This window comes from Trichosurus vulpecula, chromosome 3, assembly GCF_011100635.1.
Source record: "Trichosurus vulpecula isolate mTriVul1 chromosome 3, mTriVul1.pri, whole genome shotgun sequence".
NCBI classification, from domain to species: Eukaryota; Metazoa; Chordata; class Mammalia; order Diprotodontia; family Phalangeridae; genus Trichosurus; species Trichosurus vulpecula.
In genome coordinates this window covers 188,186,968-188,209,940 of record NC_050575.1, presented here as the reverse complement: position 1 = coordinate 188,209,940, position 22,973 = coordinate 188,186,968, and the positions used below count along the sequence as shown (strand labels likewise).

The 22,973-nt window shown below is 35.6% G+C and overlaps 1 pseudogene; it reads right to left on the bottom strand.

Moving 5' to 3' along the window:
- The window catches only part of LOC118842336, a 39,498-nt pseudogene extending 17,385 nt beyond the window's left edge, over positions 1–22,113 (bottom strand).
- Positions 22,114–22,973: the final 860 nt, after the last annotated feature.

Below are 22,973 nucleotides of genomic sequence, written 5' to 3'. Positions count from 1 at the left end.
TATATATAGAGAGAGAGAGAGAGAGAGAGAGAGAGAGAGAGAGAGAGAGAGGACACAGGGTGAGTTGAAGATGAAGGGAAGATATCTAAAAGAAATAAAATCAAATTAAGGGATAAGAGAGGAACATACTGAGAGAGGGAGATAAGGAGAGATAGAATGGGGTGGATTATCTCGCATAAAGGAGGCAAGAGCAAGCAGTTCTGTGGGAGGAGGGGAGAGGGCAGATGAGGGGGGAATGAGTGAACATTGCTCTCATCAGATTTGGCCTAAGGAGGGAATACCATACATACCCAATTGGGAATCTTACCCCACAGGAAAGAAGAGGGAAGAAGATAAAAATAAATGGTGGGGATGATGGAGGGGAGGGCTGATGGGGGTGGAGGTAGTCAAAAACAAACACTTTCGAAAGGGGACAGGGTCAAGGGAGAAAATTCAATAAAGGGTGATGGGTTAGGAAGGAGCAAAATATAGTTAGTCTTTCACAACATGAGTATTGTGGAAGGGTTATACATAATGATACACATGTGGCCTATGTTGAATTGCTTGACTTCTTAGGGAGGGTGGGTGGGAAGGGAAGAGGGGAGAGAATTTGGAACTCAAAGTTTTAAAAACAGATGTTCAAAAACAAACAAAAATGTTTTTGCATGCAACTAGAAAATAAGATACAAAGGCAATGGGGTGTAGAAATTTATCTTGCCCTACAAGAAAGGAAGGGAAAAGGGGATGGGAGGGGAGTGGGGTGACAGAGGGGAGCGCTGACTGGGGAACAGGGCAACCAGAATATACGCCATCTTGGAGTGGGTGGAAGGGTAGAAATGGGGAGAAAATTTGTAATTCAAACTATTGTGAAAATCAATGCTGAAAACTAAATATGTTAAATAAATTAAAAAAAAAGAAAGTGTCAGAGGTTAAGACTTGAATCCATATCTTCCTGACTCTAAATCTAGCACTATATCTATTATGCCATGCTGCCTCTTCATTTAATTGTATAAATGAGCAAAAAGAGGACCTCATTATGTCTGTTACTTTATATAATCCCAATAATTTACTTCTATAAAGCTGAAGATAAAGTTAAAAATAAGAGAAAAAGAATCCTGCTTCATTTGCACACAGTAGCACTGATATGTAAAAGGAGTGTAGATGATATGACCTACAAAAGGAATATAAAGTGGAGAAATCTATTTGGGCCAAAAAATTTTTTTAAAATAATTAGGGGAATGTCAAGGAACAACAAAGAATGTAACTGCACCAAAAAATTTACAAGTTTGACAAAAATAACCATCAAACTTATTTTATGAGAGTCTAGGAGTATAGGAACAGGCATAGGAATTTAGAAGAAATATTATGACTATAAAAGAATAAATCAATAATATATATTAGTGTATAAATATTGTTGTGTAATGCATCATCCCCTTCTAAAAGGATACTAAAGCAAAGTTATCATAAACAGGTGGCTATTGTGTAATGAAAAGAAACAGGGTCTCCAAAGTAACAAAAAAATTTGTGCTGTCTTGATAAGTCAAAGAATTATGTGTAGAATAGTTAGAAAAAGAAACTATCTTAAGTGCAGCTTTGCTTTCTTTCAAGCAACACATCATTAGGAAATTAATTCTGTATGCCTGGACAACACAAGAAAAACTACAGGCTTTAGTCTGTCAAAGATATCAGTTTGGGTTCAGAATATAATATACAACAAATTAAATGTCCTATCCCCACTAAAGCAACAGATTAAAAATGTCACTTAACTTCAAAAGTACAAAACATGAGTCAGAAATACTTTAAGAAATATTTTTGAGTTTTAAACTGTTCCAGAAGGACTGCCCATTATTTTTTTTATTTAAACAAAACAAAGCAACACGACATAATACTGTTTGATCTTGTCTCTTGCAATTACTTGAAAATATTATTTTGGAATCCTCTTGACCTCCCTAACTAATCACTAACATCCGCTATAAATAAAGCAGTAATAAAAATTACTTGCAGTCCGCAAAATATGAATTTTTTTCAAATTTCTGGCTTATGTAACTTTTATTGAAATACCACTGTTAAAATAAATACTCTAAGATCTTAACTATCCAGATGAAAACTGACATTCAGTGAAGGAAACAATTAGCGCATCTTTACTGACCACGTATTATGTGGTTAGCAGTATGTGGCATTTGGAACCAACCGTTTCACTAATTTTTACAGCTTGAATAGAGGAGAAAAGGAAGGAAGCAAAAATGGTTTCTAAGGGACATATTCTTGCTTTTGCCACCTTAAATTCTCAAGCCTTTATATTCAACTAAACTTCCATTAAGCTATCACACCTCCAACAAAGTCTTATACCAATATGACATTGCCATGTGAAGGTGATTCAGATTCTTGAAGGCTGTGCCAATGGCACACAAGCTTTGGCAGGCCTTACTACCTTAGCTAAGCTTGGAGAGGGGCTGCAGGGTGAATTTTTTAGCCACAGAAACTCACGAAGGCCATCTATCAAATTATATTGTCAATGGGGGGAGTACCCACACAAAAGAAATCACAATTCTTGAAGTGTGGGATTACAGATAGGTACCATGCAGTTTAACACTAAAAGGGATCTTAGAAATAATTTAGGTGAATGCCCTAATTTTTCAGATGAGAAAACTGAGATCTAGAGAAATTGAGCTGCCCACACACATTATAAGTAGTGTATCCACTAGTCAAACTTAGGTTCGCTGATCATAAAAAATTCCACCTTCTTTCCACTATGATACTAATTCCTAGCAAAGATTTGTTAAAAAAAAGAGATGGAAGGAGGAGAAAGAAGAGTGTTCAACTTGATACCTTTGGGACAAATAAAAAATGCTATGATAGATTCAAACCTCAAAAAATGGAGAAAATATTTCACTCACTATTACCATCTCAGAAATGAAGCAATGGTTGATTTCTTCATTTACTGTTTTCATTAGTTACTCAAATCATAGAAACTTGAATAACAATTTTCCTTAAATGATTTCTGATGAACATCTAGTAATTTCAGTAACCTGGCCATTTCAGAGGCCATGCTTTGTTGAAGCACATCTGAAGAGAAAATAATATGCACGTTCATACAAACATTTTCTGTTATCTAATGTTCAAAGATAACGAACTTTTCCTTTAATTTTAAAAATATGTTTATTTACTTGATTTGCAATCGGCTGCATTATTTTCTTCAGCTTTTCAATTTTTTGAGTTTTCAGAAGCGCTTACTGATTCCACCTTCAAGGTAAATGTTGCCATTCCTGCTGGAAGTCTAGGATGCTGACTCTCTACAAACTGTTTCCCTGGCATACAATAGAAATGAATTAGTGTCTTGTTCCCCCTCTATTTTCCCTAAGTAGCTTCTTGAATTAACAGACCTTCACATACAGACATCCAGTGCAAAGGATTAATGAATACTGAACTTTTAAAGCAGATAAACGGATGACTTCTTTTGCAGTAAAAATTACTTACCAAATGGAAAGTACTAAATACAATATTTTATGAAAATGAATACTTGAGAACAATTTATGAATTCTCCACATCTAACCTTTTATCAATAATTTCTAGCTTGAAAATAATTCTAAGCAAGTTGCAGAAGTATATTACAATACAGGTGCTGCTTTAAACAAACCTAATACGAATACCTAGATTTACAAAATAGACCAATTCGGGTGATTACCTGCTTTACAAAAAGGATTATAGAATTCTATTCAATAGCAGGTGCCACTTGTACATTTAAAATATAATCTCATTAACAAACATTTTAATTATGCACTCCTTCAGTACACCTGTTTTGTAGAATATGACATACTTATGTCATCAGAAAGTCAAGAAATATTTCCTGTGTTCCAACTACATGCCTAGCCGTGCAGGTGATGATACTGTGGAATACAAAATGCTCTGAGATGTGGTCCTTGACTTTAAGGAGTTTATAATTCAATTGAGGAGACAAGAATAATACAAATGAAATCATTAAAGAATATTGTAATGAAACTTTAAACTGCATACGACTAATAATGGAAATTAAGAAGAAAAAGAGATCATTCGGGGTCAGTTAAGTCTGGAAAGCTTATTTAGATAAGGTAGAATTTCAGCTGGGCTCAAGGTGAGAAGAAATGTGAATGGAGAATCATCCAAGATGGAGACGGCTTAACATTAAGCAGAGCCACAGGAATGAAAAGGGCATACAGAAGGCAGTAAGGAATATTTGATGGAAATTAAGGATTGTGTCTTGGTATAAAGGTAACTACATCTTTACATTTTGTTTAGGATCTATCAACTGTGAATTGAAAAATAAGTATTTGCTGAATTGATAAGGTGTAACTAACTGGAGAGAAGGAGAAAGAAAGAGGCTAAGTTCTGTTTTGGACATGTCAAATTTCAGTAATATTGACCAAGATAACTCAAAAAGGATTAAAAGTGTCCATACACAAATATGTATATATGCATATATCTATATACATGTATATATGTGCATATTTACTTAATTACTGATAAATCTACATCAAACAAAGGATTATTTATTACGCAATTGCTGTGTGTAAGGTACTTTTCTCATAATTTCTTTCCCTAAATTTCTGGTTTCTTTGGGCTTCAGATGAGAATCATCATAAAATTCACAAGATCAACTATTAATCACTAGTGACATTCCAAAATATAAAGAATTTATTTTTAAAAATTAGATTCTGTCTAATTTTACATAGTTTTCAAGAGTATGTTTTGTTTCTATATTTTTCTGATGTTATTTAGTAGCCTCTTCCAAATAGGTTTTTGGTAAATAATCAGATTTTTCTTATAACCAGATCATTCAGGGTTTTAAATTCTAGTCCTTAAAATGATTTCTTTACATTAGCATATAAAAGAAAAATAGGGTTTAAACTGCATTTGGCATATCCATCAACTACTAAGCATTACAGTATATGATAAAGTATCCCATTCAACATTCCTAGAACTTTTTTCTTTTTTGGGGGCATGGGGGGCAGGTTGAGTTCGCAAGCACAAAAAGACAGGAAATAAATCACCTAAACAATAGTTTAAGTTGAAATAGATGTGGGAACTAACATGAAAAGGAACCAATAACGCTAGTGATATAATAAATGATGAAATAAAAGGAAGCATGGAAGATTCTGCAATTTATAGAAAAATGATAAAACATGTAAGTATTAAATACAAACAACTTACTATATAACAGATTCAATTTAAAATAGACATTCAAGACATATACTTAGCTACTATATACAAAATAATATTGAGATCAAATTAAAGTTATGCTTTTATCTATTTGAAGGATTGTGTCTTAGTATAAAGATAAGGAACAAATGAGAAATAGTTGAGATCATTTCTGACATAGTTATCATTTACCACATCAGGAAAGGACAGATACTTAGCTTTGGGAACTCTCAAGCAATTTGGTTTGTATATTAAGCTACTTCCAGGATACTCTTATACCAGAAGGTCTCTCATCGAGAAAGTTCAATATAAATTTTTCTTCAAAATAAGACAGAGAGAATTAACCCTGAACTGTATGCCCAAAATGCATTTTTTGTATGTTTTAGTCTCAATTACTTTGTCCCATCATATTAGCAGAGAGATAATGACTAGGCCTCTAATTCTACTGTTAAGGGAGCCCCCAGGTGAGGAAACTCCCTCTTGGAACAGTTCAAGTCAGTATCTTCTCTTCAATTTACAGTCTTAGAGAGTTGCCTAGAGCACTGAGAGATTACGTAATTTGTCCAGGGTCACACGGTCAGTGTATGCCAGAGATGAGACATATTAGACCCTGTCTTTTTCTTATTAAGTACTTACCTTTTTCTTAGATGAGAAAACTTGCTAGAACACCTTAAAATTAACAACAACAACAAATGCAGAGCAAAGTTTCTATAATGAATACTTAAGCCACATTCAAAATATTAGTATTTAATTCTGGCTTTCTCTTAAAAACCCTATAGGATTGGCTTTATTTACAACATAAGTAAATTCCTGGAAAAAGAGATACCAAACTACAAATTACATATATGTACATACACATATATAATACACATATATTATATATATGTATATATTTTTTCTTTATAGAACTGAAATGTTATAGTTGGAGCAACACAATTATCTTTAAAAGATTTTCTGCCTATGAATAATAACTTCACTTTTAAAATGACTCATGGCACTTGTTGAAATAAAGTGTGCAGGCTACATGACTCATATTATTGGCAATACTGTTTCAAAGCAATTTTCTACAAAAACAAAATTTTGCTCGACATGCTAGCAGTTTCGATTATGGCTATAATAATTACCAATCATCTATGAAAATCTTTTAAATGATCAACATCAAATCATAATGTAATATCATTTATATGACCTATTCATATATGTACTTAAATAAGCCAGTTATACAGTTCAGTATCATGCAAGTAAATCATATGTATCTTTAAATAAATTAATTGGAATATACACTTTATTGTTTTCATACACAGATCTCACTGTAAAGCTCAGATAAAAACATTTCACAATTTTATTTGCCTCTAATTTAGAAAATGAATTAATTCTTCACCCCACAGCACTTGATCATCAAACCTTATGGTGCATTTAGTCAAACCCTCTACCTACAACATCTTTGACAAGTGGTCTTCATATTTCTGTGTTAACACGGTGAGAGACAACTTAGTACCTCACAAGGCAGTCCATTCCATTTCATATAGCTCTAATTATACCAAGTTTTTCCTTATGCCAAGCCAAAACTCTGTCTCCCTGTAATTTTAACCCATTTTCCCACTTTTTCTTTCTGAAGCTACATTGAATAAATCTAATCTCTCATTCACATGACAGCTTTCACATACTTAAAAACAGCTACCATGTTCTACCTTGTGCTACTAGGTGGCACAGTGGATAGAGTGCCAGGCCTGCAGTCAGGAAAGGCCCATCTTCCTGAGTTCAAATTTGGCCTCAGATACTTACTACTTGTGTAGCCCTAGGCAAGTCACTTAACCCCATTTTGCCTCAGTTTCCTCATCTGTAAAATGAGCTAAAGAAGGCACTGTTTGAGCCTTCCTCACTATGCCAGTCATTGCAATTTGTCAATATCTTTCTTAAAATGTGCCTTGAACCAGGTACAATGTGATCTACTCAGAGAGGAATACAGTTGGATAATCAGCTCCCTTATTCTGGCTCATACTTCTATTAATGCAGTGTAATATTGCATTCATTTGTTGCTTTTTTGGTGGCTACATCACACTGTTGACTTGTGTTGATCTTGTGGTCAATTCCATCCTCTAAACCTTTTTCACATCAATTGTCAAGCCATGATCTTTCTTCCCTATCCTGTATTGGTATAATTTTTGAACCTAAGTGCAGGATTTGACATTTGCTTCTATTAAATTTCACTTTGTTAAATTCGGCCCAAATTTTCAGCCTGTTGATATCTCTTTGGACCCTTATTCTTTCATCGAAATGTATTACCTAACCCTTCCAACTTTGTGTAGACTTTAGACTTAGTAAATATGCAATCAGCATCTTTATTCAAGTCCCTAATGAAAAGGATAAACAAGCAAGAACATTGCCAACTTATAAATTGTTACAGAAATATGAGTCTCCAGCAGACCTTATGACAAACCACTAGGAAACATCTTCTAGGTGCTCATCATTAGAACGAACATGGTTTGGGTCCGGTTGTTCAACAAGTTCTTTATTTATTTTTCTCCTAATACTACTACTAATCAGACCACACCTTCCAGAGATTTTTCTCCATTTCTTTCACATGCTGACAAAACTCCATTTCTACATTGGATTTGATGCATTGGTAATCTCTGAATGTGGATTCAATAGAAGAGTGCAGCAGAAGCCAAATCTTATGGAAGAGTGAATAAGTGGTAAGGAAATAAGTAAGCAGGTGAAGACCCCTGGGAAAAATTGGGCAATGAAGAAAGAAGAGAAATAGGTCAATAGCTTGAGAGACAGCTAGGACTGAGTAAAATAAATAAAAGTCCCAAAAAAATCCAGGAGAATTTTAAGAGAGATTTTTGAAAAACCCTGAATCCAAGAAACATCTAAAGATCTTTCAAGTCAAATTCCCAGAAGGACTCAACTAATTGTCCAGAGATGGTATAAAGTGTTTTCAATTTGTAACAGAATCACAGAAGGACATAAGTTACTCAAATATTTAAAAATAATTTATGAAATCTGGAAAATTTTGAAGATTTAAAGGTCATTTCTGACCGTTCCTTGAATTTTTACAACTATTATTTTAAACTGTTAAGTCATGCTAAATATACAATTATATAAATATATTCTGCTATGATTTTAGGTTCTAATTATCACATAAGTTCTATTTTTATAAAATGATTGTTGATTTTCATATGTGGTTTATGTAATCACATAACATTATATTGTCATCTTGTATTTATATATTCAACTTTGTATCTCTATTATACACACAATCTCACTGATTAATGTATATCTTCAAAGTCAAAATTAAATATTTATTTTTGTGTGCTAATTCCAAAGTATTCTAAAATTAAAACGTTTTTGATAGTTAAATAGTTAAAATTTAATAAACTATTTAAACCATTACACATAAAAAGAGAAAGTTGAGGTATAACTGTTCCAGCCTATCTAAACATAAACAATCATATGAAATGAGTTTATGTCAATTAATAAGTACAACACACTCATAATTGCACTTTAACTTTTTGTATTCTTCTACTTTCCTACTTCTTTCAGTTGTCTTACTTTGATTTTCTGAATCTGTAAAATATGAAAACAATATTTAAGTTTTTTCTTTCTTGATATTTTTGGAAGAAATGTCAATGCTACCTTTAAAAGAAACTAAAAGCATAACTCACATCTAAATACAAAACCTTTCCCAGTAATAGACTTTTTCTAAATTTATGTCAACTGCATATTTCTATTAGACTCTTGAAATTTTCTTAACTTCAGCTCAACCTTGCAAGAATAAAAGGCTCATTAACTCATTATGACACTTGGCACTTGGTAATAAGCCTCATTATCACCGAACTGATTATGTTTTGAGGCATTACTAGGAAGAAGTAGTGATGTAGGAGAGAAGAGTATAGTACAGCAAACAGAAATGAGAATTATTCAATTATTTTCTCTAATGGTTTCCAAAGAGGCTTGAATCTATTCTTTTGTAGTGTTAAATTAGTATTTTTTTTTAACACAATGCATGTACTTGGTACATTTTTTTATGCATTAGTGAGATTTTTCTCAAAACCAAGGCTCTGTCCTTGGCCCTCAGTTTCTTGCTCTCTCAATATTCTTTTCCTTAATAATCTCAACTACTCCCATGACTTCAAATGTCACCCTGATAAAAATGACTCCCAAGTTCAGCTCCAAGCTCTCTTCTGAGCTCAAGTCCCATATTTATAATTGTTCCAGCAAGATAATTCAATCTGGATGGCTCATCAATATCTCAAGAGGTAAAAAACCAAGTTCATTGTCTTCATTCCCAAACCTATTTTTCTTCCTAACTTTGTTACTTTTGAAAATGGCAACAGCATTCTCCTAGTCTAGTCACTCAGGCTCAGATATTTGACTTCTCTTTCATTTGTGACTCTCACCTCATCAATCATCCAATCATTTAGAAAGTACCGTCAGTGTTTTCCAGAACCATTACTCTCTCTGTGCTTTGCTCACACTCCCCAAAACTGGAATATGGTGCTCACCTACAGAAACTGTACCTTTCAAAGACCAGTTCAAATACTACCTCCTTAATAAAACTTCCTCTGATCATTGCCCACTGGAAGTGATCTCTCTTCCTCTTATGATCTCCCATGACATTTTATCTCCTATGTAACTATTACAGTACAGTTTGTATTACATTTATTTGTGTGTGTTTGAGCTCTCCTACTTCCTTATAAGCTCCTGGAGTTTGGAGCTATGTTTTACTTTTTTCCTGCATTCACCTCAGCAGCTTGCAAAATGCAGGCTATACAGAAAATGGGCCAAAAATTTTCATTGAATTAAACTGAATATTTTAAAAATTCTCACAAATTTTTTAAACATGCTATCCATATTAACACTAACTGGTTCAAGGAAAAATTTGGACTCTTAAATAACTACTTTTAAATTCAGGTATTTATCAACTCTTCAAAAGTATTTTTTGAAAGTTTAATCAAACTTTCTAAAAAGATTTTTTATGTACTAAATTATACATTCTAAGTAACTAGGCACATATTAGGGGCGATGACATGTTTTTACAGTAGAAATAATAAATTTTCTTTACAAATTAAAACTAATGTTTACTTTAACACAACTTAGGAAAGTTTGAGAATATAAAACATCATTACAATTATTTGTGAATTAAGGAATGCTTAGACCATAGTTGGAATGAAAAAGTCATCTACATTTTATGTTTTAGGGTCCAAAGTAAATTTAATCCCTTTCAAAGACCAATTCAAATGCCACCTCTTCTCTAATGCCTTCCCCTGATCACTCCCCACCTCCAGAAGTGATCTTTCTTCTGACTTTCTATAGCATTTTCTGTACCTCTTTTATTCAACTTAATTTCCTTTGTAGACCAATATTTTAATGTGGTGAAAATGTAAAGAATAATTCTTTTTCTTTGCACATCAGATGGGCTATGTCTAGAACAGTCTTCTCTCCCCCCCATTTTAATTAAAGTACTATAAACAGTTATTTACACTGCCATTGTATGTAGACTAGCAATCCAGATCTTCCTATCTCCCCAATGAACCATACCATTTTACTTTTCCAGAATTTATATGGATTAGCTTTGTAGATGGTCCTAAATTCACCAGGTACAACTTTGCGTACTGCTAAATTTACCTTATTTTTACAGTGTGCTGCATTACTTACCCCATACCAACTTTGTCAGCCATGCTCCCAAAAAATAGAAGCCTACTATTCCAAAGTAACAAGATGTAAAAAACACCACCAATCCACTTTTGTTAAGGTTTTCTAGAAGTGGGTATGCCCAAATTCCTGATGTGTAATTTATCCATAGTATCCTAGAAATAACAAAACCACACATACATTTTTACCAAAAGCGTATATCCTTTCTATAGTATAGTTTGTATTCAATTATCACATAGGACTACCAAGTTGCATGAAATCTCATTTACTTGGTTAGTAGTAAAAGGACTCACCAATTTTATAAATAATACTAATGTAAGTCAGTTGGATTTGCTAGACTGACAGGGTATACAAGAGCCCTAACCAAGTCTCCTACCCCTGGGGTCAAGACTGAACAGTGCAATTTATCCAGTGTCAGCTGCTTTTTAGTACTGCATTCATTTATATATTATTGCAGTCATTGTATATATTATTCTCCTGAATACCAGTTCTTACAAGTACTCCCATATTTCTATTTATTCTTCCTATTCATAATTTCTTATGCTAAAATATTCCATCATATTCATATACTCCAGTTTGTACAGTTACTACAACATCATTGGGCACTCCTGTTTCCATTTTTTAGCTACCACAAAAGTGCTCTAAATGTCATGATATATAAGGAACATTTCTCATTGTCACTGTCCTCCTTGGCCTACTGCCATTTAGTGGCATCAGTAGGTAAAAGTTTATGAGCAGTTTAATTACATTTCTCATAAAATTTCAAATTCTTTCCCCACAATAGTTAGACCAATTCATAGTTCCAACAATGCTGCATTAGTGTGCCTATCTTTTCACAGTCTCCTAGAGACAGCTAAGTGGCACAGTAGAGTGCTAGGCCCAGAATCAGGAAGGCAGTTCTAATCCATACTCAGTCATTTCCCTTGGCAAGGCCTTTAACTTCTTTCTGCCTCAGTTTCCTTAAAAATAGGGATTAAAATAACACCTACCTCTCAGGGTTGTTGTAAGGATCAAATAAAATATTTATAAAGCACTTAACAAGATGCTTAGCACATAACAGATGCTTAATACTTATTCTCTTCCTACCCTTTCCCCTTCAATACTGACAAATTCCATCATTTACATTTGCCCATATGACTTTACCTTAAGTACGTTACAAATTTATATTATCCAGTTTCAACTGAGCCCTTACTGAAGCATGTTCTTCTATTCCTTCCAAGTTTAATTCCTTTATCACTATCTGCAGAAGTTATTCCACATCTTCTCTTTTCTCCTTAAACTTCTTATGCACCCCTCCACCTACCCTTTTTAGAGGGTCTTGCGTCTTTGCTGAGAAAACTGAGACTATTCTGTTTCAAAATCCTTTGATATATTTTTTTCCTTCTCTCCTCCTTTTGCCCACTCTCTGATCATGCAGTGACTTTTCTTTTTGTTAACACCAAACGCACTATATGTACCTTAGATCTCATGCTCTCCTGTCTTATCTGGCAGACTGAGCCTTCAATCATTCGCCTTTTTCTCTATTCTTCAATGTCTCCCTATCTACTAAATTTTTCCTTTTTTTTCTTTTTAAATGTATTACTTATTTTTGATTTTTTTATATTTTGAGTTCCAAATTCTCTCCCTCCTTCCAGCCCCTCCCCCACCCAGAGAAGGCAAGCAATATGATATCCTTTATACACGTGAAATCACGAAAAACATTTCCATATTAGCCATGTTGCAAAAAAGAAAGAAAAATGAATTGAGAAAATTATTCTTCAATTTGTACTCAGTTCATCAGTTCCCTCTCTAGAAGTAGATAGCAATTTTCATCATGTGTCCTTTGAAATAAACTTGGATCACTGTATTGATCAGAATAGCTAAGTCTTTCACAATTGAATAGCATTACAATATTGCTGTTATTGTGTACAATAACCTCCTGGTTCTGCTCACTTCACTTTGCATCAGTTTATATGCTGTATTTCCCCATGTACAAGATGCACTTTAATTTTGGGGCCTGAAATTTGAAAAAAAATGTATTACACAAAGTTATTGAACTCAGGTTTTATGCATCTGCTTATAACTTTCAGGCATCATTTGGGCAAGACCAGCGCGTGTACGCATACTTACTCCATTCCGTTTCATGAACCTGAAGCATCATTTGTGTCCTCCTTTGAAATCAGTAACTTCTTTTTCATCAGCAATTCTTGCCTCGTGCTGAACCATCTTTGTGGACAATGGAATTCCAATTGCCCTTTGCTCTTCAATCCACATCTTCAATTCTCTCTCTAAATCAGGCCATTTTGCTGACTTGCCTCTCATGGCCTTCTTCTGCCATGGCATTTTCAGTAGTGTTTCTTCTTCCCACAGCCAGTGTCAGACTGTTTTCTCAGTTGGAGGAGGACCAAACTTACATTGAGCAGCACGATTTCCATTCCCTTTTGCAAACTGAATCACTTTTAACTTGAATTCAGCACTGTACAAAACTCTTTTCTGAGCCATTTCTGGGCAGAATGTGGTGAAGCATTACAAATGCAAAACAACGAGCGCAGACAACAAGTGCAAAAAAGCAGGAAATGCAAGTAAAAAAATCTACAACCACTGTGCAAGATGCACCCAGTTTTTAGACCCCAAATTTTTCAAAAAAAGGGTGCATCTTATACATGGGGAAATACAGTAGGTCTTCCCAGGTTTTTCTGAAACCATCCCCCTTATTATTTCTTATAGCACAATAGTGTTCCATCACAATCACAAACCGCTATTTGTTCAGCCGTTCCCCAATTACTGGTCATTTCCTTGATTTCTAATTCTTTGCCACCACAAAAAGAGCTGCTATAAACAGTTTTGTACATACAGGTTTTCCTCCTTTTTCTGTGATCTCTTAGGGATTTTTATTGTTGTTCAGTCATTTCAGTTGTGTCCAACTCTTTGTGATTCCCAACTGGGGTTTTCTTGGCACAGATACTGGAGTTATTTCTTTCACCAGTTCATTTTACAGATAAGGAAACTGAAGCAAACAGGGTTATGTAGCTTGTCCAGAGTCACACAGCTAGTGTCTGAGACCAGATGTGAACTCAGGAAGGTGAATCTTCCTGACTCCAGGCCTGGTACTCTATCCACTGCACCCACTAGCTGCCCCTCTCTTTGGGGTACAGACCTAGTAATAGTAATGCTGGGTCAAAGGGTATGCAAAGTTTTATAGCTCCTTGGGCATAGTTACAAATTATTCTCCAGAATGGTTGGACCAGTTCACAATTCTACCAACAGTTCATCAGTGTATCTGTTTTGCCCTCATCCCCTCCCAGCATTTGTTATTTCTGATAGGAATGAGGTGGTACCTCAGAGTTGTTTTAATCAGCATTTCTCTAGTCAGTAGTGATTTGGCACACTTTAAAAAATATAACTATAGATATATTCTTCTGAAAACTGCCTGTTCATATCCTTTGATCATTTATCAACTGGGGAATGGCTCTTATTTTTGTAAATTTGACTCCATTCCCTACATATTTGAGAAATGAGGCCTTTATCAGAGAAAATTGCTGTAAAAATTTTTGGTATTACTTCATTGTCTATGGTTGTAACAACAATGCTGCTTGCCACTACTGTGGCTAAGACCAACAACGCCAGCACACAGAAGGGCTGCTAGCACAGGTTCTTCTATCTGTTTTTCTACGGAAAGCAACTTAAAGGGGTTTACAATCTCACTTTAATCAAACATACATATATCATTCACTTAATTCCGGGGAAAAAATCAGCACCCTGAACTTCAGAGCAAATGCAAACAGAAATTACAAGCAGAAATTGTAAACAGAGCAAAATAACATAAATCAACAGACAGGCATAGCAATACATGCAGAGTTACCAGAGAGAGAAGCACCAATATATGGGTTTTCAAAGCTGGGTTGGGGGGACTCCTTAACAGCTACCCAGAGTCTCCTCTGGTTAAATCACACTACACTCTTCCAGTGAGTGAGCCTCAAACAAAATGCTAACCTCAGAGTATATATATACTTCTACAGGGTCAGAGTGCTTCACACTTCTTGAGGGCTTCACTAACTAGCAAAAGGGTGTGGGCCTTCCTACAAAGGCAAGACTCAATCAAAGGCACTTGATTGGAGAAGCACTCCAAAAGAAAAAAAACAGTAAAAAGTCTCACTTTGCTTGCCCTTACAATGGTACCTTTTATCAAAATGTGGTTTCCCTGCTTACCTCTTTTAATTAGGTTTATTTTTGTTTTGTCTGAGATCATGACTGCTACCTGTCTACTAGATCTTTATTTGCTGCCCAAATCTCTCATCCCTAAAATATCCTTTACTGTACCCTACCCAATTCCCATGTTATACTTTTCAAGTCAACTTTTTTCAATGGAAATATGACTTCATATTTATCCTTAATAAATTTTACTTTGTTAAGACTCTGTCAATTATTTTCCTATCAACTTAAGTTCTTTTTGTCATTGAGTTGTTAGCTGTCCCTCTTAGTTTTTTATCATCTTCAAATCTGATGTGACATCTGTCTTTATCCAAATCATTTGATAAAGATGTTAAAATAGCAAACCAAGCACAATCCCTGGGGCACTTGCCTTCCTCAGTAATGTGAAATCACTATTACCCTTAAGATCTGGCCAAGTTCCAAATCCATCTGGTTGTACTATAAATGAGTCCAAAAGATCTCTTGAACTTTTCTCCCTCCCTTTTTGAAAACTGATACTTAAAAAATTACTGTTACTTTCCAATGATTCTTCCCCAATGTAATCTGCCCTTGTTAACAAGGAAGTACATGTAAGCAAAATAGTTCTACAAATTGGCCATGTTTGACAACATATTCACTGTCTATTGCCTACCACCTCTGTACTGAGAGAAGGAAAGTACGTTTCACTGTCAGTCCTCTGAAGTCATGATGTCTGAAGTTCTGATGTCTTTCACTGTTGTTTTCCTTTATATTACTGTGGTCACTTTATAAATGATTCTCCTGGTTATACTTACTTCACTCTTCATTAGTCCATACAAGTCTTCCCAAGTTGCTCTGAATATGCTTAGCTATTTTCTTCCACAAGACTATTTTGACTATCATTACCAAAATCTACATTTCCTAATCTATCCATTTAATAACTTTTCAAAAAAAGAAATATGGTTTGGCATGACCTGTTTTAGCCGAAGCTATGTTAGCTTTTTGTGATTACTCCTTATTTCTAGATGTTTTTGATCTTTTAAAAAGTTATTGTGGTCTTTACATCACCTTTACTTCCAAAGATGGCTCTCCCCATTTCCTACCCAGATGTCCATCTCTTGTTGCAAAGAAGAAGAGAAAAAAACAAACAGTTCAGCAAAAATAACCAGTACAGGATTTGAGTCTGAGAGTCCATTAAATGTTTTTTTCCCCCACATTGATAGTTCCACCTCTCCATTGAAAGGAAGGGGGGAATTTTCTCATCTCTTCTTCAGAGCCAACTTTGTTCCTTCTAATTATACATCTGTTTCTTGTGTTGTTACTATTCTCTGCATTTACCCTGTTGTTGTCATTATGTATATTTTTAGTTATATTTTACTCTGCATCAGTTTATGCAAGTCTTCCCAAGTAACTGAATTCTCTCAGTCATTTCTTATACACTATATTTCATTAAACTTATATACCACAATTTGCCCACCTATTAACCAGCTGATGGATATCCACTTTGCGTCCAGTTCTTTGTTACCACAAAAAGTGTTGCTGCAAATATTTAGATGCCATAATATTTTAAAAATATTCTTTCCCTCTCTGTAGGGTATATGCTGACTCATCTTTTTCATAAGAACAAAGTTTAATAAAATTAATTCATACTTCTTCATAAGAATATTCATTCAAAATATGCAATACTTTATCAAATATTTTGTTAAAATCTAGGAAAATAGCTATATCACTTCCCAATCTACTAGTTTAATAACTGTCAAAAAAGGAAATACAGTTAATTTGGCATGATTTGTTTTTTTTTTCTGTTAAAAAAATTTAATCTCCACCCCCAAGACTCTAAATGGAAATGGAAGCATCGAGACCAGTTAAAAAACAAAAATATAATAACAACAAAGAACCCCAAGCAACAACTGTGCTAGAAAGAAACTTCCAAAACTCTCAGGTTAGTCATTGTGGTCCCAGGACCATAACATGGAAGAAAACTATAATTTTAACTATAATTCAATCTATAATTTTAACTATAATTCAATCTGGCAAAAGAAGCATAGCACACATAAGAAAATGTGACCTTGACGGCAAACTTGATGGTGAGGACAGAAGTTATTGGAAGTTATACAACATAAGTGGAGATCCAATCCAATCCAATCTAATCCAATAAAGATTTATTAAGTGCCTGCTATGTACCAACCACTGCGCTAAGGGGTGGGGATAAATTAATAAAAAGAAAGATGAAACTTGCTCTCCAGCTTTCAATATAGAGGGGGAGGCAACACACAAACGGAGGCAGGGAAATGGAAGGCAGGGTAGGGACGGAGACACTGACAGGTACCTGGTACGTGGGCATCTTGTACTGTGAAGTTGAAACCAGGCAGAGTAGCAGATGCAAAGTGGAGTGAGCTCAGTCCAGTCTCTAAGGCATTGGGAGAAGTTTGGTGCTCTGCCCTCCAGCCCTCCAATTAGAGGGAAGAGGAAGGTGAGGGAGGTGGTGTCATTCAAGGCTTGAGTTAGTAGCATAGTGGTAAGTTTAGAGGTGATGAACTTATCCTGGGAGGGGCATCTTCTTGCCTGGTGTTGAAATCAGGCAGAGCAAAGTACAGTGAAAAGATAACAGTTCTTTTGATTAAACCTTAAGAGTACATAAGAAGGGGCATAAATGTGCCTATACACAACTCTGAAATAATTTGATAATAGTTTACTAAAATGATAGCCATGGCATTGACAATACTGAGTGCAGAATTTTAATGTATACACAGATTTTACAGAATGGCTACTGAGAGCAAGAGCTCAAAATACAGTCTAACAACATGGAAGAGTCCTGATGAGAGGCAGAATTTTATTGAAGAGAAAAGATATACTGTAGAATTATTGAAGTTTAATAAAATTAATTCATAGTACATAAAACATATACAAGAATTATTAAACATTTTATATATTACATGCATGTAGTATAATTTGATGTAATAATTCACTGGGAAAGATCCCAACCCTTTGTCTTTCCTTATCAAGACACAGGTATAGATGTATCCTTATCTATCTACAACTCACATTTGTTGTTTATGTACTTGGACATAAGTTTGTGATGCTTTGCACTGAGAATTCGTTTCTGTCTGCAGCTGTTTTTTTTTTGATAATAAATCATAAATAAATTTATTTTAAAACAATTCTTTGGTATACATATAATTTTACCATTTATTAAAGACAAAAGCAAATTTGCATACTAATGAGGTGGACGTGCTTGTTTATTTTTACATAAAGAAGTAAATCTTCATGGAATATTTGATACTGCAGGATATAGAGCATCTTCAACATATTGTTGATCGATATTTTGATATTTTAGTCAATGCTGAGAACACCACTTTGCATAAATATGTAGTACAAAATGGCAGAAGTATGTTTAGGGCCATTTCAGAAATTGTGGGAAATTCTGTCCTAATCCCAAGCCAAAATTCATTTAATGGTTTTTTAGGAAACTCAAATTTTAAACCTGTCACTTGATAACTTGGCAAATTCTTCTTGAACTTTTAATGGCAGGTGACTCATATTTTTTTATTTCAATTGAGTATGGTTTATGAACCCAACTTAGTTTTTTAGAATCAAAATTTGAAGGGAAGTATTTTTGCAACTGTGTCTCCACGCAGTTCAGATGATCAATTATAACTCTTACAACTAAATCTTTGGGAAGGTAATTTTCAATTATAAAAAATCATCTATAGCTGTAAACATTTCTTTTTTTATCTTAAAAATAGATGTCAATTTTTTAAAAATTTGTTTAATATATTTAGTTTTCAGCATTGATTTTCACAAGAGTTTTAATTACAAATTTTCTCCCCATTTCTACCCTCCCACCCACGCCAAGATGGTGTATATTCTGGTTGCCCCATTTCCCAGTCAGCCCTCCCTTCTGTCACCTCACTCTCCTCCCATCCTCTTTTCCCTTCCTTTCTTGCAGGGCAAGATAAATTTCTACGCCCCATTGCCTGTGTGTCTTATTTCCTAGTTGCATGCAAAAACTTTTTTTTTTGTTTTTGAACATCTGTTTTTAAAACTTTGAGTTCCAAATTCTCTCCCCTCTTCCCTCCCCACCCACCCTCCCTGAGAAGGCAAGCAATTCAACATAGGCCACATGTGTATCATTATATAAAACCCTTCCACAATACTCATGTTGTAAAAGACTAATTATATTTCGCTCCTTCCTAACCTATCCCCCTTTATTGAATTTTCTCCCTTGACCCTGTCCCTTTTCAAAAGTGTTTGTTTTTAATTACCTCCTCCCCCTATCTGCCCTCCCTTCTATTGTCCCCCCTTTTTTATCTTCTTCCTCCTTCTTTCCTGTGGGGTGAGATACCCTATTGAGTATGTATGGTATTCCCTCCTTAGGTCAAATCCAATGAGAGCAAGATTCACTCATTCCCCCTCACCTGCCCCCTCTTCCCTTCCTACAGAACTGCTTTTTCTTGCCACTTTTATGTGAGATGATTTACCCCATTCTATCTCTCCCTTTCTTCCTCTCTCAATATATTCCTCTCATATCCCTTAATCTGATTTTATTTTTTTAGATATCATCCCTTCATATTCAACTAACCCTGTGCCCTCTATATGTATATATATACACATACACACACACACACACACACACACACACACACACATATATGTAAAATATGCATATTCCCTTCAGCTACCCTAGTACTGAGGTCTCATGAATCATACTCATCATCTTTCCATGTAGGAATGTAAACAAAACAGTTCCACTTTAGTAAGTCCCTTGTGATTTCTCTTTCTTGTTTACCTTTTCATGCTTCTCTTGATTCTTGTGTTTGAAAGTCAAATTTTCTATTCAGCTCTGGTCTTTTCATTGAGAAAGCTTGAAAGTCCTCTATTTTATTGCAAATCCATATTTTGCCTTGGAGCATGATACTCAGTTTCGCTGGGTAGGTGATTCTTGGTTTTAATCCTAGCTCCGTTGACCTCCAGAATATCATATTCCAAGCCTTTCGATCTCTTAATGTGGAAGCCGCCAGATCCTGTGTTATCCTGATTGTTTTTCCACAATACTCAAATTGTTTCTTTCTGGCTGCTTGCAGCACTTTCTCCCTAACCTGGAAACTCTGGAATTTGGTGACAATATTCCTAGGAGTTTTATTTTTGGGATCTTTTTCAGGAGGCGCTCTGTGGATTCTTTCAATTTCTATTTTACCCTCTGGCTCTAGGGCAATTTTCCTTGATAATTTCTTGAAAGATGATGTCTAGGCTCTTTTTTTTTGATCATGGCTTTCAGGGAGTCCAATAATTTTAAAATTATCTCTCCTGGATCTATTTTTCAGGTCAGTGGTTTTTCCAATGAGATATTTCACATTGTCTTCCACTTTTTCATTCCTTTGGTTCTGTTTTATAATATCTTGATTTCTCATCATTAGCTTCTACTTGCTCCAATCTAATTTTTAAGGTAGTATTTTCTTCAGTGCTCTTTTGGACCTCTTTTTCCATTTGGCTAATTCTGCCTTTCAAGGCATTCTTCTCCTCATTGGCTTTTTGGAGCTCTTTTGCCATTTGACTTAGTCTATTTTTTCATGTGTTATTTTCTTCAGTATTTTTTTTTGGGTCTCCTTTAGCAAGTCATTGACTTGTTTTTCATGGTTTTCTTGCATCATTCTCATTTCTCTTCCCAATTTTTCCTCTACTTCTTTAACTTTCTTTTCCAAATCCTTGGAAAAGAAAGGCCTGAGGCCAGTTCATGTTTTTCTTGGAGGCTTTTGATGTAGGCTCTTTGACTTTGTTGACTTCTTCTGGCTGTATGTTTTGGTCTTCTTTATCACCAAAGAAAGATTCCAAAGTCTGAGTCTGAATCTAAGGCTGTTTTCGCTGCCTGGCCATGTTCCCAGCCAACTTACTTGACCCTTGAGTTTTTGGTCAGGGTATGACTGCTTGTAAAGAGTACTTTGTTTCAAGCTTGAGGGGCTGCGCTGTTGTTTTCAGAGCTATTTCTATACAGCCAGCTCTGCCACACCAGCACTCCTCCTTCCCCAAGAACTGCCAACCCGGACCTGATGCAAATCTTAAGCAGGCTCTGCACTCCTGCTCTGATCTGCCACTTAATTCCTTCCACCAGGTGGGCCTGGGGCCAGAAGCAACTGCAGCTGTAGTTCTGTAGCTGCACCATCTCTGCTGCCAAATGGGTGGTGGCCAAATGGTGAACTCCTTCTTTCACTCTGTCCCCTGCAGTTTTTCCCACTAACTTTCTCTGTTGTCTTTGGTGTTTGTGGGTTGAGAAGTCTGGTAACTGCCACAGCTCACTGATTCAGGGTGCTAGGGTCTGTTCCGCCTGGCTCCTGGTCTGGTTGGTCCTGCTGCCACCCATGCTGGGCTTCACTCCCCTCCGCTCCCAGCTCTGTTTGCAACAGACCTCACCCAGTGACCATCCAGGCTGTCCTGGGCTAGAGCCCTGCTTCCCTCTGCTATTCTGTGGGTTTTGCAGTTCTAGAATTTGTTCAGAGCCATTTTGTATAGGTTTTTGGAGGGACCTGGTAGGGAGCTCCCCCAAGTCCCTGCTTTCGAGCCTCCATCTTGGCTCTGTCTGCAGCTGTTTTTAACAGGTCTGGTTTATTTAAATCTGGTTTCATAAAAATATTATTTAACAGGAGAGTTTCCAGTTTTGATATTCCTTGGCACATTTACCTAGTATCTCAGAATACTGATGGTAGATGACTTCTGTCACCCACGAACTCTGTTAAATAAAACTCCCCATGGTGATTATTGTGCTCAGTGAACCTTTTTCATAGGGTACTTCTATTCATCACCACTGGGTTACCCACAAAATACAAAGCCAGTAGGTCCCAGAGAGATTTATAGCATCTTTGATGATGTAACAATTCTATTTCAATTGCAACCAAGTGGTTGAATACTGATTTCAAGAGCTCTCGCCAGTCTGGGCACTAGGGAGGGGAGGGACTTTTGACAGAATGTTCAGTTAGTTTTCCTTAATATCCACCATCTGCTTAGAGAATTTGTTCGTTGTTTAACATAACGTCTGCCTGGTTCAGCTTGATGATGAGAGAATTTAGTGAGTCTTCCAGCACATTCCTTTAAGTCCATGTTGTTAGCTTGGATGCCATGGAGATAAACAAGAAGCGTCACATAAAACAAGATGGCCATTTCACTTGTAAGATCATGTCAGAAGTACTTATTGCATCCATGTGAATTTATTCAGGGAAACTAACATGAAGAGAAAATTGGAAGTTAATGGGTTTATTAAGGTTTATTAAGGCTATTTCACAACACTGCTGCCACAATCATCAACCAACATAATAAAAAAGAAAAAAAGTAATTATGTGGTCTCTTTCAGGGGCTGTGCTTAGCTATTCAATAGACAGAGAGGATCCTCATGACCACTTTGATGAGGCCAACGTGGACTTTTGCAATCACTGCTTCCTTTTCTAAATATTCAATATATCTTTAATAATGTATTTTTAGCATTCTGCCAGGAATCACTGATCTGTAGTTTACAGATTCTATTCTCTTGAAAAAAAATCTGCATATCATTATATCATCTATTTTCCTTTAAGTCTGCCCTACATCTCTTGATCTCTACAACCTCATGAATTTCACTGACAGGGGCAGAGATGGTCAAGAAAAGGCTCATATAAGCTCTCCTCAAAACTCCTCCAAAAACTTTAAATAATATGTCAAAACAAATTCTGGAGTAGCAGAACCCACAAAAGGACAGGGTAAACCAATTTTCCAACCCAAGACACCTTAGAATGTCATCAGGAAAGGTCTGCTGCACTGGGATGAGAGTGGAGCACAGTCCAGTGCAGATTGCATGCCAGCAAACCAGCAGTAGGCTCTGGGGACTGGGGGGAGGTTAACTTAATCAAAGGTGACAGTGGCGGTTTTTGGAGCTCTCAGCTCACAGAGGGTAAGGGGATGAGACAATTGGTCAGAAGGAGATCACAGGCATCCTTTTGCTGCCACCAGGGGTAGGACTCTGTTGCATTGGCAATACTTAGATCTGG